Raw genomic sequence first — 13,141 nt, 5'->3', positions numbered from 1 at the left:
AAATCCTAAAAAGGCCTTTCCTAGACCCTTCTACCTCATCCAGCTACCATCCCATCTCTCCTAAAACTTTCATTGCTATTTATACATCTCCAAAAAAATTGTCTATGATATCCCTTTCAATGCACTCTCTCTTAGATCCCTTGCATCTGGCTTCCACCGTCACCACCACCAACTACTCCATCAAACTTGATCTCTCAAAGGTCACCAATACAAGGGTGACAATTACCAAATTCTATGGCCTTTTTTTCTTTCTTACCACTTGCCCCTCTATCTTGCACTGGTGTTCTGAGACACCACTTCCTTGGTGATTTTTCTATTTCTCTATTGTTCCTCTGTGTCCCGTCCTGGCTCCTCATCATCTTCCTGACAGCTTAACGCATGTTCTCCCCAACGGTCTGTATCAGACTCTTTTCCCTCTGCTCTCTCTTCCTTGACAATCTCACATAAACGAGATGAAACAGGAAAGGCAGATGGTGGTAGGTAATAAGAAGTGACTGAAGATTATTGAACAAAGAAGAAATGCCTACCTAAAGAAGATTCATCTCAGCAGTATGAACGATGGGTTGGTACCTGTAATTCCTGTAAGGAGACTGCTACAGTGGGTAGTAATGAGGTACTAGATACTACTAGATAGTGACAATGGGAGCAAAGAAGGTAGGAACAATATTGAAAAAGTGAATCTAACAAAATTTGGTAACAAATTGGATATATAAGAAAAACAAGAGAGTCTGAGTCAACATTCATTCCAAGATTTCTAATGTGGGAGGCCTGCTAAATGGAGGCACCACTGACAAAAATAAAAGAAGAAAAAGCAAAATCAGAGGGAAAGGTAATAAACTTGGATTTAGACATGTTAAGTTGGGGGTGCTGGTGGGAAATAAGGGTGAAAACATCTGATAAGTGATTAGAGATGAGAGTTCAGATACAGAGGTCAGGGCTAGAGATAAAGATATAAATGGGAATTGCAGCCATGGAGATGATTTCATGGGCATATGTGTAATGCACTTTGCAAACTTTAAATCATTATTGATGTCAAATTATTACTCCCAACTTCCCAAGGTCTCCTTCCCCTTCTGACCTCACAAAGCACTTGGTTTGCCGGCCCCCAATGCACTGATATAACATTCTTTTATGGTTACCTGTATTTGTGTCTCAGGGAGTTCTTATCCAAATGTGGTATTTACCTCTAAGAGCTAACATTGTACATAGCAGGTGCTTGGTAAATTAATGAATTTTTACCTCTTAGACTATTACAGTTGTCTCCTAACAGAACTCCCTACCTCAATGCAGCCTATAAATAGCTGCCAGAATACTCTTCCTCAAGAATACCACTGATTTTACTATTTCCCTTCTCAAAAATGTCCCATGCCTCACCCACTGCCTACATAATAAAGTCTAAATTTCTCAGACACCCCCAAACCAAGCCCCCAAAGGCTCTGGACCCAACTTGGTTTTCTAGCTTTTTCTCTCACTTTTCCCTTTTTAAGCACCTATTATGCTGCAGCAAAACCAAATGAGCTGTTCCCCAAACACACCCTGGACTTACTCTGGGCCTTTGTTCACCCCAGAGTCCTCTCTGCTGAGCCTGGAATACTTCAGCACTCTCCTCCCCCTTCAGCACCCTGCCCTACACTTATTGATATCTTAACCAGCATTCGAGGCCAGCTTGAATGCCACCTCCTCCACTGAAGCCATCCTGGACTCCTCCAGAAGGAAGTAACCTCTCCCTACTCTACTTCCAAAGTATCTTTATTTGTACATCTATAGTACTGTAATCACATTCAGCAGTTTTATCTGTTCACATTTTATCTCACCTATTAGTTAATAGGCACTTTAAGAGCAGATCTCCTGTCCAATCCATCTGTGTAAAAACCCAGGACAGAATACTGTGAAGAGACAGTACTTACTGGCATTGTGGAAAGAGCATTACATTTAGAAGCATGAAACCCAAGTTTGATTCCCAAGTCAGTCACTTTTTTAGCCATGTGACTGCTAGCAAATCACTTAACTTCTCAGAGCTCCATGTAAGAGCATAATAATTCTTACACAACCTACCTCACAGGATTATAATTACATATATGCTTTGTAAACCTGAAAATACTGTATAAATGAGGTATTACTGCATGCGCAGGGCCCTCAAACATTTGCTGAATTGAATTTTAAATCAGGATAGGATTAACTCATTAGCCCCTCTTTACTGGTTCAACAAAAGTAGATGGGAAGATTATTCCCAAATAAAAGTATTTTTAAGGTTGTGTCCATAAAGAAGGATGGGGAGACTGATCTAAACTGACACAAAACAGTTCAAGGTAGAAAATTCGAATATTATTATACATGAGGAACTGCGCTAGGAACTAGGGATACAAAGACAAAACAAAACAGTCCCTGCCTTCAAGAAGCTAACTGGGGGATAGAAATACACAGAGAAATACACAAGCGAAGAAGGCCCTCACAACCAAAGGGTTCTAGGAAGGCTTTGTGTAGGAGACAGCCCCTGGGCTAAGTCAGAATGGAGATAGTCTGGAATATAGAGACAGGTGAGAGTGCATTCCAGGCATGGTGAATAGCCTGTACAAAAGAAGCCAGGCAAGAGATGGCAAGTCTATTTCAGGAACAGCTAGTAGCTCAGATTGGCTAAAAAGTACAATATATGAAGATAAATATTACAGAATAAGGGTAGAATGGTAACATGGAGTCAAATTTTACAGGGCCTTAAATGCCAGGCTGAGGAATTCATATTTTGTCCCTGAGGCAAGCCACAGATGGTTATTGAGCAGGGAAGATACGGTCAGTCAGATTTGTGCATAAGACCTATTATTTTGTAGAGGAGAGATCCTGGGAGCAAAACACCAATTAAGAACCTATTATTATAATAACTGTCTAAACAAGAGGTGATTAGGGCCTGCAAAACCCCAGGGGGGGATGGACTATTCAGGTCTATAATCCTGAAAGTGAGGCCACATTGAAAAAGGTTTTCATCTCTACCAACAAATGTTCAATTGTTGCCAAACTTTGATCTCAGGTTTTCCTGATGTTGCCCTAGATCGCTAGGATACTTTGTATGTGCAGAAAGAAATGCAAACATACTTGATTATCTTGTATCCCATGACTAGCACAGTTCCTGGCACATTAAGTGCTTACCAAATCTTGACTGGTTATCAGTCTGAGCCAAATATTAAGGAAGGAAATTTTCAATAAAAACATTTTTTTTAAATCACAACATGCACATCAAAATCAACATGATTCTTAGATTATATAGTCACCATCGCTCTCCCAGGTTTTCTGCTCTTCTCTGTCTAGATAGAACTCCATTTTCATGGCTTCAACCAACACCTCAATATACTGACTCCGTACTTCCAGTCTGGTATTCACTCTAGTCTTCTATTTCCAACAACTGACATTTCCCCGAAGCACCATACCTTTATTTCAAAGTCAACACATCCAAACTGATCAAATTTCCATCCTAAACAAACTCCCCCAAATCACTTCACTATTCTCTGTCACCGTCACCATCATTCTTTCTCCCTCTTTCCCATCTTGTCAGTCTTAAATTTGTCTGGCTTTCAGTTTTACCACTTCCTCCCAACAATACTGTCCCAACACATCTAGCCATATATACTTCTCTATGTTCCCCAATGAAACCCTTAGGAGACACCAACTTCCTAACTGCAATGCAAACTCCTGCTTCCACGCTTTCCCTCATGGTCTCTTCCATCTCATAAATTCTTTATCTCTAAAACATTCACCTTACCAAACATGCTCACCCTTCTTGGAATCCAAATTCTATTTATTCTTCAAGGTCTAGCTCAAATACCACTTTCTTCAAGAAGCTTTCACTGATCTCTCCCCCTTCTAAACTCCTCCAGTACTTACAATCTATGCCAAACAATTAAGCACTTAACTGTATACTCTTGCATTATTTGACAGTTTCTGGTATATTTGTCTTTTCTCCCAACTAGATAATAAGATTTCTGAATTAGGGACTTTGTCTTTTACCAGTATCTTATACTTGTATTCCTAATCCCCACCACTCAACCAGTGCATAGTAGGTCCTTAAGAAATATTTGTTGATTGATTGTTCCCCTCTATTAGCACAGATAAGTGAAAGCAAACTATTTCCTAGAGAAAATAAAGGGATGAGACAGAACCCTATAACACACACAGTTAGGAATGATCCTGAGTAGGCAGAAGGATTAGAACCCAGTCTTTTTCAATCTCTGATTTCCAGAGTCCAAGAGAGATGACAATCTTCTCATCCAAGAGGTAAATCATAATCTTTTCCTAATGACATCACAAGTACACAGCTTTGGTAACAATTATGAGGTCAGGTATGTTCAGGCCAACTGTTTCATGTGAAGGATATTTTAGCCTGAGTTTTGGAAAACATAGATTGGTAGAGAAAAAAGAGTAAGTAATTATCTGAGCACATACTGATATTAGGTGGTATATACTCAAGTAATTCAAATTTTAATAGCAGCATGAACAAAATAAAAGATAAACCTGTTAGGATTTTTAATTATAATGCTTTCCAGAACAAATACTTTTTGCATCATTCAGTTCTGGATTGCCTACTCCACTGATCCCCTATAACCTTAACACAGAATACTAAATGTTGAATATACACGGAAAATGGACTCCTTTTTTTGCTTGCCGCAAGAAAGTGGGGAACTTTTAGTTACAGCCTTTGGGATCCCCTATATGTTAAATCACTCTGAGATGGGTGTAGATGGGTGAGATAGGTGAGAAATCTTTGTAAAATTAAGCTGCTTGAAACGGAAGTGCTTCCACAGAGAAAACTGAAGCCCCAGCCAAGATTCTCTGCATCTAAACTGGTTCAGGAGAGGAGGAGATGGGTTCTAATATATCTGCCTCCCTCTCTCTCAACACCAGAACTCTTAGTACATCATTCTTCTGCTCACAGGCCTACCAATGCTCTCTATTATCCAATGTTAAATCCAAACTCAGTCTGGTTTCCAAAGCCTCTCTCCGCACAACTCTCTATTTCACCTTCACCTCACATGACCTACCATCAGACCCTCCATTCTAGCCAATCTCACTTGTTCCCCCACTGTACCTTGCTTATCCCCATCCATACCAACTTTGACAAATTCCTCTGCCTGGAATGTCCTTCCCTTTTTTTCTCTGTCAATCTATGTTGTCTTCCAAAACCCAAGCAAAAAAATCTATTTTACCCAAGAAACTATCCATTTCTCATTGCTCCTCATGCTAAGTTCTCTCAGCACTTTCCACTACATTAAACTGCACCGGTTCATATGCCGTTCCATAACTATCAAGCCATGTTCTGTCTCTTCAAATAAACCAAAAGCCTCACAAGGGCAGGTTATTCCCTTTTATTGTGTTTCAATTCTGTAGAATTCACCAACAATATATCTCAGAATCAGGCTAGTAACTAATATGCCCAGCCTCATCTCAATTCTTTCCCTGCCCCTTTGAGGTTTATTCAAACTACAGGCATTTCAACCAGGGGATTTGCTCCTGCCACAATTATAAATAGGTCATGGAGCCTGTCAGTAATAATTGAGCTAACTCTAACACACACAAAAAATGAAGCATCTGAGTACTACTAATCTCTGTGGGTGTGTGAGACTTCAGAAAAATCACATTCCACTCCCCATATTATGTTTCTCAAAACACTGCTAGTGAAACAGGAGAGAAAAAAAAATGGAGCTTTCAGAATAATTTTTAGGCTGTCTGTGCACTCTTACTTTTACTTCAGCCAAATAACAGCTGTGACTCCAACAGATTACACCTCTAAAATCCAACTAAATTCAACACCGATTACCCTAAACCATAATTCTGTAAGAGAGTAGGGAAGTTCTTTCTAAAGCTTTCATTTCACTGTGTATTTTAATTCTAGGGAATAGTGTCTAAATGTTCTGGGTTTGAGGGGCTAATTTTCAGAGACTGGAGAGGAATGGGTGACAATATGGTATAGTGGAAAAAGCACTAGCATGTGTAACCAGAAAATTTACATTTTCTCAAAGGAATCTGTGGCATTAAACCAAAGGGACAAGCTTAATTAGGCAGAAATGTGAGTAACTGACTCAGCTCTGGAACAGTCTGCTCCCACCCCAACTCTCCTTCCCCACTCCAGTACAGAGTGGCCCCTAAATCAGTCAAAGTGGTCAACTCTTGATCATTTGTGTTAATGCAGAGCTCGATAGTCCAAAATGGTAAATAATCCAAGACTTACTTGGAAGGTATATTGTCAGTATCTTCGCCTTTTCAAATGTTTTTCTTGGGCTATTATCAGTACTGACTAATATGTGTCAATTGTTCAATTGAGTAGAGAGGTAGCTAAGATGCAAGATAAAAAATTGCAGGCACTCTAGAACTGTCTACATTTCATTTGTCATTTCAATTCTGTTATAATTGTTACCCATTATATTGTGGCATTATTGTGGCCACAATGTAACTTTACAATGGAAAGAAACAAAGAATGGGGTAAAGTTGGATGCCGAACTTCAATTATCAACTACTTGGGAAATAAAGAGAATAAACAGGTTAACTCCTTAATTTGTTGGTGTTATTAACTTGTGGCTTATGCCCAGGGACATGTTTAAGCTACAGGCATGCTCCCTCTTGCCACCCCACTAGCTACCTTCTTTCCCAACTCCATCATTGGATGCGTCTTAGTAATAAAAAAGCATTTTCTCATTAAAACTAAGTATAACCTTAGTAAAGAAAATCTTTTAAAAAATTTAAAACATTGCAAAACTAAAAATAAATTGGGAATTAACATTGTGAATTGTCCATACCACTGCTTCTCGCCGCTGATGGAGGTGGTGACTAAGGACTGACATTACATTTCCACGAATCTCCCAACTATGGAAGAGGCTATTTGCTTCAAAGAGACCTCCGGAATACACACGAAAAGCAGTCTACCACTGGCAATGGTCAGTAACTTTACACAAGGTGTTTACGAAAATAAAAATAAAAGCAGGAAAATTAAAGTTCAGCAGCCCCTCCGCTCTCCGCTCTGCTGCCACGGGCCTCCTGCGGGGCTCCGAGCTGTCCGGCGGTGGTCGGGCATCGGGAGACCCGAGAACTCCAGGAGGAGTTGCGGAACAAAGCTTTCCGAGGAGGAGCCCCACGCCAGATCGCCTACAGCTCGAACAAGTCGAGTTCCCGAGCAGAGCCCGGATGAAGCCCGGCTAAAAATACCGCGGGCCAGTAAACAAGCCGGGGCCGCCGCCGCTCGCTCACTCACTCACCCCTTCGCTTCTCAAGTTTCCAGCCTCCCCCGGGAACTTTTCCCCTCCGCCAGCCCGAAGCAGCCGGGGCGGGCTGAAGGCCCTGCGGGCGCCGCTCCGGGCCGCTTTTTGTGTACCGGAGGCGGCTGCTCGTTGCCAGGAGCGCCGGGGCAGGGGCCCAGCCCTAACGGGGCAGCTCCGCGAAGTTGGGGGCCGAGAGGCTTCGGCCAAGCTCCAGCCCCCGGAGAAGGTCGGGGGTGACCCCCCCACACACACCCCAGCCACCCCCGCACACCGACAAAGGGGCGGAGAAGGTTTCCGACGCGGAGGGAGGCGGGGCAGGCGGGGGTCCGACAGCAGATGGACTGACGGACGGAGGGAGGGGACGGGCGACCGCGCACCGCCCGCGTCCCGGGGGCGGGGGCCCCGTTACCCTAGGCCGCCGGGGCGGAGCGCGGGGCTCCGCAGCCGATCCTCATCCCGAGGCGGCCGGCGACATCCCCCTCCCTCCTTGCCGGCCCGGCCGGGCCTGGCCCCCTCCCCCCAGCCCTGGCGGCGGCGGCTCCTCACGGGCTAGTCCCGGCTCGCCACTAGCAACGCCTCCCCGCTCACTCCGAGCCCGGTACCCACTTCGACTCCGGCGGCTGGCCCTGGAGCGGCCACTCCTCAACCGTCCGGCCGGAAACTGGCGCCTGTTTCCGGCCGGAGTGGGTTGGTAGTGACACCTAAAGCCGCTGAGGCCGCCGCGGCGGCCAAGGCCGAGGCCGCCTCCGGCTCGGTCCCGCCCCCTCCTGAAGCCCCGCCCCCTCATCGCGATCGCGGCCGCTACCCCCGCCTCCGCCCCGCCCTGCAGTTAACCCGCGCGTGACCCCGCTTTTTTTTCCTCTTGTCCCTCGCGCCAGCAAGAGCTGGGTGACCCCACGTTGCCCATTTTTCCCCGCGGAGCGGCCCCAAGCTGGGGCTTGGGGAGGTGGACAGGGAGAGAGAGCTCGAGAAAAGTGAGAGGGAGAAGGGATGTAGATGTCTTCTTAAATTCTTCTAGTCTGCTATCCCGTCCTCACCTTTCCTTCTTCCCCACCCCTAAAGGACCGGTACCCAAGACCTCCGCATCCCTTTCATTATTTAATGCACCAGAGGAATCGACCAGCCAGATTTGGGGCTCAGCTCCGGCAGAGTGGGGACCGTGGACTGGTACCTCGTACAGTGCAGCGCACAAATAGACATCTCAGGAATAGTTTGTGATGACGAAGTGACATGCCAAAAGGAATTCCAAGCGCCGTCCTAGGAGTCCAAATTCCTGGCATCTGCTCTTACGCTAAATTAATGCTTGTTACCTGAATGATGTTCGAGTGAGCCAGGATGCAACTGTCCCCCGTCATCTTCCCTGTGCCCCCACGACTGTGTGTGGCTCACCTGGTGCAGTCAGCAGTCAACCCACAAGCATTTATTATGGTCCTAGCTTTATAGGGGGAAATAAACGAATGAAGAGACAACCTGTGGCGAGCCAGCTCAGTCTAGGAAACCTTAAACCAACCCTGTCTCCTGCGGGGGCCTTCCTGACTAAGGAAGAGCCCTCGGGACTAAGGAGGAGCTCTCCTAACTAAGGAGGAGCCAGGGCTTGGGGAGGTTAACTCCCAGGTCCCCTGGGGTGCTTCCAATGGGCACCAGTATTGCTAGTCTATGGGAGCAAAGGATACTTTGTTCTAGCTTCCTTCTGTGTTTTAGCAATGCAAGGCACTCCAGCGGAGGAGGCACTGAACGATAGAAATCCCTTAGAGGACTTTACAATCTGTTCATCACAGTCGGCCCCGTTTCCTCAACTGTGAAATAGCACCTGCCTCTCAAGATTTTTGTAAGGATCAAATAAGATAATATTTGTAAAGCACTTGGCGCAGTGCTGGCTTATTACAGCTAGGTGCTTAATAAACGCTTGTTCCTCATCCCTGTCCCTCTTATTCACACCAGGTTTTAAAGTTTGGAGACTGACTCAAGAAAGTTAGTACATTTACTGAGCCTTTTAATGGCATCTTGGGGTGGGGGGACAGAGTGGGGAAGAAGGTGGCGCTGATTACTCCTTACATTTCTGAACTATGAGAGGCTTGTCGGGTTTACCACTCCAAAGGAGTGTAGGTCACAGAGATAACGGACTTACTTCCCAGGACCTGAAAGCACCACCTGGGCGCTCCCCACCCTGTGCCACATATGATAGACTTGCTCACACCACTTCCTTTATTCCCTTCTTCATCCGCTCATCCTCAAACATCCAAAGTGTAGATTTGAGTACTAGAGGAAACAAATAATACATTACTTCCTTACCTGTTAAAATGGTGAGAATTCCAAAGCAAGACGAAGAAACAGGAAGCAGACAACTCCAAAAAGCAGACAGTTGGAAAAGCCTAGAAACTGAGATATTACAATATGCTGGTGCTTTTCCATGACCTCTGGTGCTTAGAACAGTGTCTGGTACACAGTAAGCACTTAATAAATGTTTACTGATTGATTATGGATTTATGCATAGACAATGGTACTTGGGTGGCTGCCAATAATTGGAATGGGACATATTTTACAGGGCCTGGTAAGTACAAATAGAAGGAATCAAGAGCATTTACCCTGGTCTGGAGGATGTTTCTATTACAAATGCCCTTGTTATACTTGCTTTCTAAAAGCCAATTAATTCAAACTAGTAATCAACAGAGAGGATACAAATTGGGGCTCTTAAGTATATCAGAAACTTCAGTAACCTTCAGGTTTCACCCTAGAATCCTGATAGAATCTGGTCTGTCAATGTGTGTGAAAATTGAGGATGTGAGTCCAAAAGGGATGCTGATCCAAGTTTAATACTAGGTCAAGCTACTAGTCAAATATGTTGAAGATATCACACTTTCAGAGGGTTCCTTGGCAATCTGGAGGTCAGGGACCGTTGGGGGTTACAATTGCTTTGTGACAGTTTCTTGCTATGATCACTCATTGTTATTTGTGCAATTGCTCAATGAATTGCTTGTTGTTGGTTCACCCAGGCTATGTGGGCAGCAGTGTGGTCAAATGGGCTTCAATCCAAGCCACCTGGGTTCTAGTCCCAGCTCAGCTCCTAATCCACTAGGGAAATCCCTTCTCATTCCTGAGGCTAAGTTTCCCTTTAGAACCAGAATAGAAAAAAAAAAAAACTGTTCTAGTGATGTGCATGCAGCCCACAGGCTCTATGTTCAAACACCTACCATTCAGAAGCAAGAAGACACAATAGTTAATTTTTCTCCCAGACAGGAAAATGGTAAGGAAAGAATATAGTGACATCAGGAGAAACACTACCAGGGCCCATAAGGCCACACACCTTTTTGGCATGTAGCGAAAATCTCAGCCCCACTCCTAGAAACTATTCTTCGTGACTCATCCAAAAAGCTCCAACGGCTCCCTCAGGGAAATACAGCAACGTTCCATCCTTCCAAAGTACCCAGGGAAAGGTCAGAAAATTAGGGCTTTGTGTTTTACCAGAGAAACTAATCGAGGAGCCTACCAACCTTGAAACTCAGGCATAGGAGAGGTAGTAAAGGAAAGGGAGAGCCCAGATACCCAGAAAGAATTCCAAGGATAGTCTGTTGTCAACGCCCAGGAATTTTTGTGCCTTTTTGTGGTGATATTTCAAACTTCCTTTCCTTTTCTACAGGCACTAGCCAAAACTGGGCTCTTATCATTTAATACCAGATTATTACAATAGCAGCCTTACTGTTCCCCCTGACTCTAGTCCCTCTCCCTTCCATTTCACCCTATGTACTTCTCCCTGCAATGCTATTTTCATCATGCCACTCTATTCTTCATAAACCTTTAAAGATTCACAATTGCCTACAGTATAAAGTCCAAACCCTTTATCCTGGCATTCAAAAATCATTTATAACCTGACCCCAATCTACATTTCCAACCATATATGTCCCACAATCCTCCTATATGATAAATCCTCTGTTCTGACCAGACTCATGTTTTCACCATTCTCAAAATACAATGATTATCCTTTTTATACAAGCTCCTCATAAAATTTGGCAATCATCCCCTTTGGGGCAATTCCTTTGAACCTGTCAGAATTGTGTCTCTCCTCAAGAATCACCTTCTGCTTGAAGCATTCCCTGACCACCCATAATAAAAGTGATCTCTTCCTCCTAGGTATCCTTTTTCAACATGTATTGCTAACAACCAATTATGACCAGCAGGAACCCACTCAAACTAGCTTGGGAGAACCCAGTGTTAAATTTTCTGTGTGAGCATTTGCACTTGGGAAATTAATAAATGCACAAATCAGGGCTCGACTTAGTGTTTTATTAATTATCTAGACTTAAGAAAATCATGGATAAGGTGTCAACAATGCAGATTAAACTTTAAAGTGCATTGTGGATACATTTCTTTAAAGAGCCAGTTGAGAAACATTTACCAGCACACCTCTGAATCCATGTATATTACAGAACATTGTGTTAGGTAGTGGAGGAATACAATGTTTAGATGAGAAATTCCCTGCAGCACCTAATGCCACACTCACAGACAAAGTGAAGTCAACAAGCATTTATTAAGTGCCTACTATATGCCAGAAACTATGCTAAGTATTTGAGATGTAAAGAAAGGCAAAACAGTCTCTGCTCTCAAGGAACTCAGTCTAATGGAGACAATGTGCAAAAAGCTGTATGCAAACAAGATACATACAAGACAAATTGGTGATAATTTCAAAGGGAAGGCATAAAGGGTGATCAAGAAAGACCTTGCAGATGGTGAGATTTTAAGCTAAAACTGAAAGGGAAACCAGGAGCCAGATGAGGAGAGAGAGAATTCCAGGTATAGAAGACAGCCAGTGAAAATGCATAGAATTGAGAGAAAATGCAAAGAATTGAGAGATGGAATGTCTTTTGTGAGAAACAAGGGGGCCAGAATCACTGGATCATAGAGTAGTACAATAAGAGTCAAATGTAAGAAGATTGGAAAGGCAGGACAGGGCCAGGTTATGAAAGGTTTTATTTCGTTTTAATTTTTTTCAATTCACAAGCATTTATTTTCTCTCCTTCCACCTGTATTCTTTGTCTTTACAATGTCATTATTGTATAAATTGTTGTTCTCCTGGTTTTGAACCACTTTACTCTTCATATCATTTCTTACAAGTCTTCCCAGGTTTCTCTGAAACCATCCCTTTCATCATTTCTCATGTTGCGTGATGTTACAATACATTCATATGACATAATATGTTCAGCCATTCTGTAATCGATGGGCACAGCTTTAGTTTCCAGTGCTTTGCCACTACAAAAAGAGCTGCCATAAATACTTTTGTACATAGAGGTCCTTTTCCTCTTTTTTTGATTTCTTTGGGGTATAAGTCTACTAGTAGTATCACTATGTCAAAGGCTATATATGCACAGTTTAGTAACTTTGGGGGCATAATTCCAAATTACTTCCAGAACATCTAGACCAATTTATAGATCTCCTAACAATGCCATTAATGTGTCTATTTTCCCACAGCCACTCCAACATTTAACATTTTTCTTTTTTTTTTTTTTTTGATCAACTTGGCCATTCTGAGGAGTACATGGTAGAACCTCATCATCTTTTTCAATTTCCATTTTTCTAACTGTTAGTGACTTGATGCATTTTTTTCACATGACTATTCTTAGCTTTGATTTCTTCATATCTGTTGACCATTTATCAATTGGGAAGTGGCTTTTATCCTTATAAATTTTAAACAGTTCCTCATATATCTTAGAAATGGGACCTTAATACAAACTTGCTGCAAAGATTTTTTTCCTCAGTTAAATATTTTCCCTCTAATCTTCGCTGCATTCATACCTATGCTTTCTTCTTTTTTGAAACCTAATTTTTTTTTTCAGTTAACTAAAGTCCACATTCTCTCCCTTTCATCTTCCCCATTGCCCCCTCCCTTTGAAGAAAGAAAAAGAAAACCC

At 43.1% G+C, this 13,141-nt stretch overlaps 1 protein-coding gene across 2 annotated transcripts in view; it reads right to left on the bottom strand.

Annotated features, from left to right (window-relative positions):
- The window catches only part of OTUD7B (OTU deubiquitinase 7B), a 77,466-nt gene extending 69,563 nt beyond the window's left edge, over positions 1-7,903 (bottom strand). The window contains exon 1 of one of the 2 annotated variants that reach the window (XM_036767291.1): positions 7,845-7,903. The gene's annotated coding sequence lies outside the window, so the exon portion shown is untranslated. Of the gene's footprint in view, positions 1-7,235; positions 7,303-7,844 lie in introns of those variants that run through there. The other variant, XM_036767292.1, reaches the window with a different exon arrangement.
- Positions 7,904-13,141: the final 5,238 nt, after the last annotated feature.

This window comes from Trichosurus vulpecula, chromosome 7, assembly GCF_011100635.1.
Source record: "Trichosurus vulpecula isolate mTriVul1 chromosome 7, mTriVul1.pri, whole genome shotgun sequence".
Taxonomy (NCBI): Eukaryota; Metazoa; Chordata; class Mammalia; order Diprotodontia; family Phalangeridae; genus Trichosurus; species Trichosurus vulpecula.
Note: the sequence above shows the minus strand (reverse complement) of the source record. Positions and strands in the feature narration are given on the sequence as shown.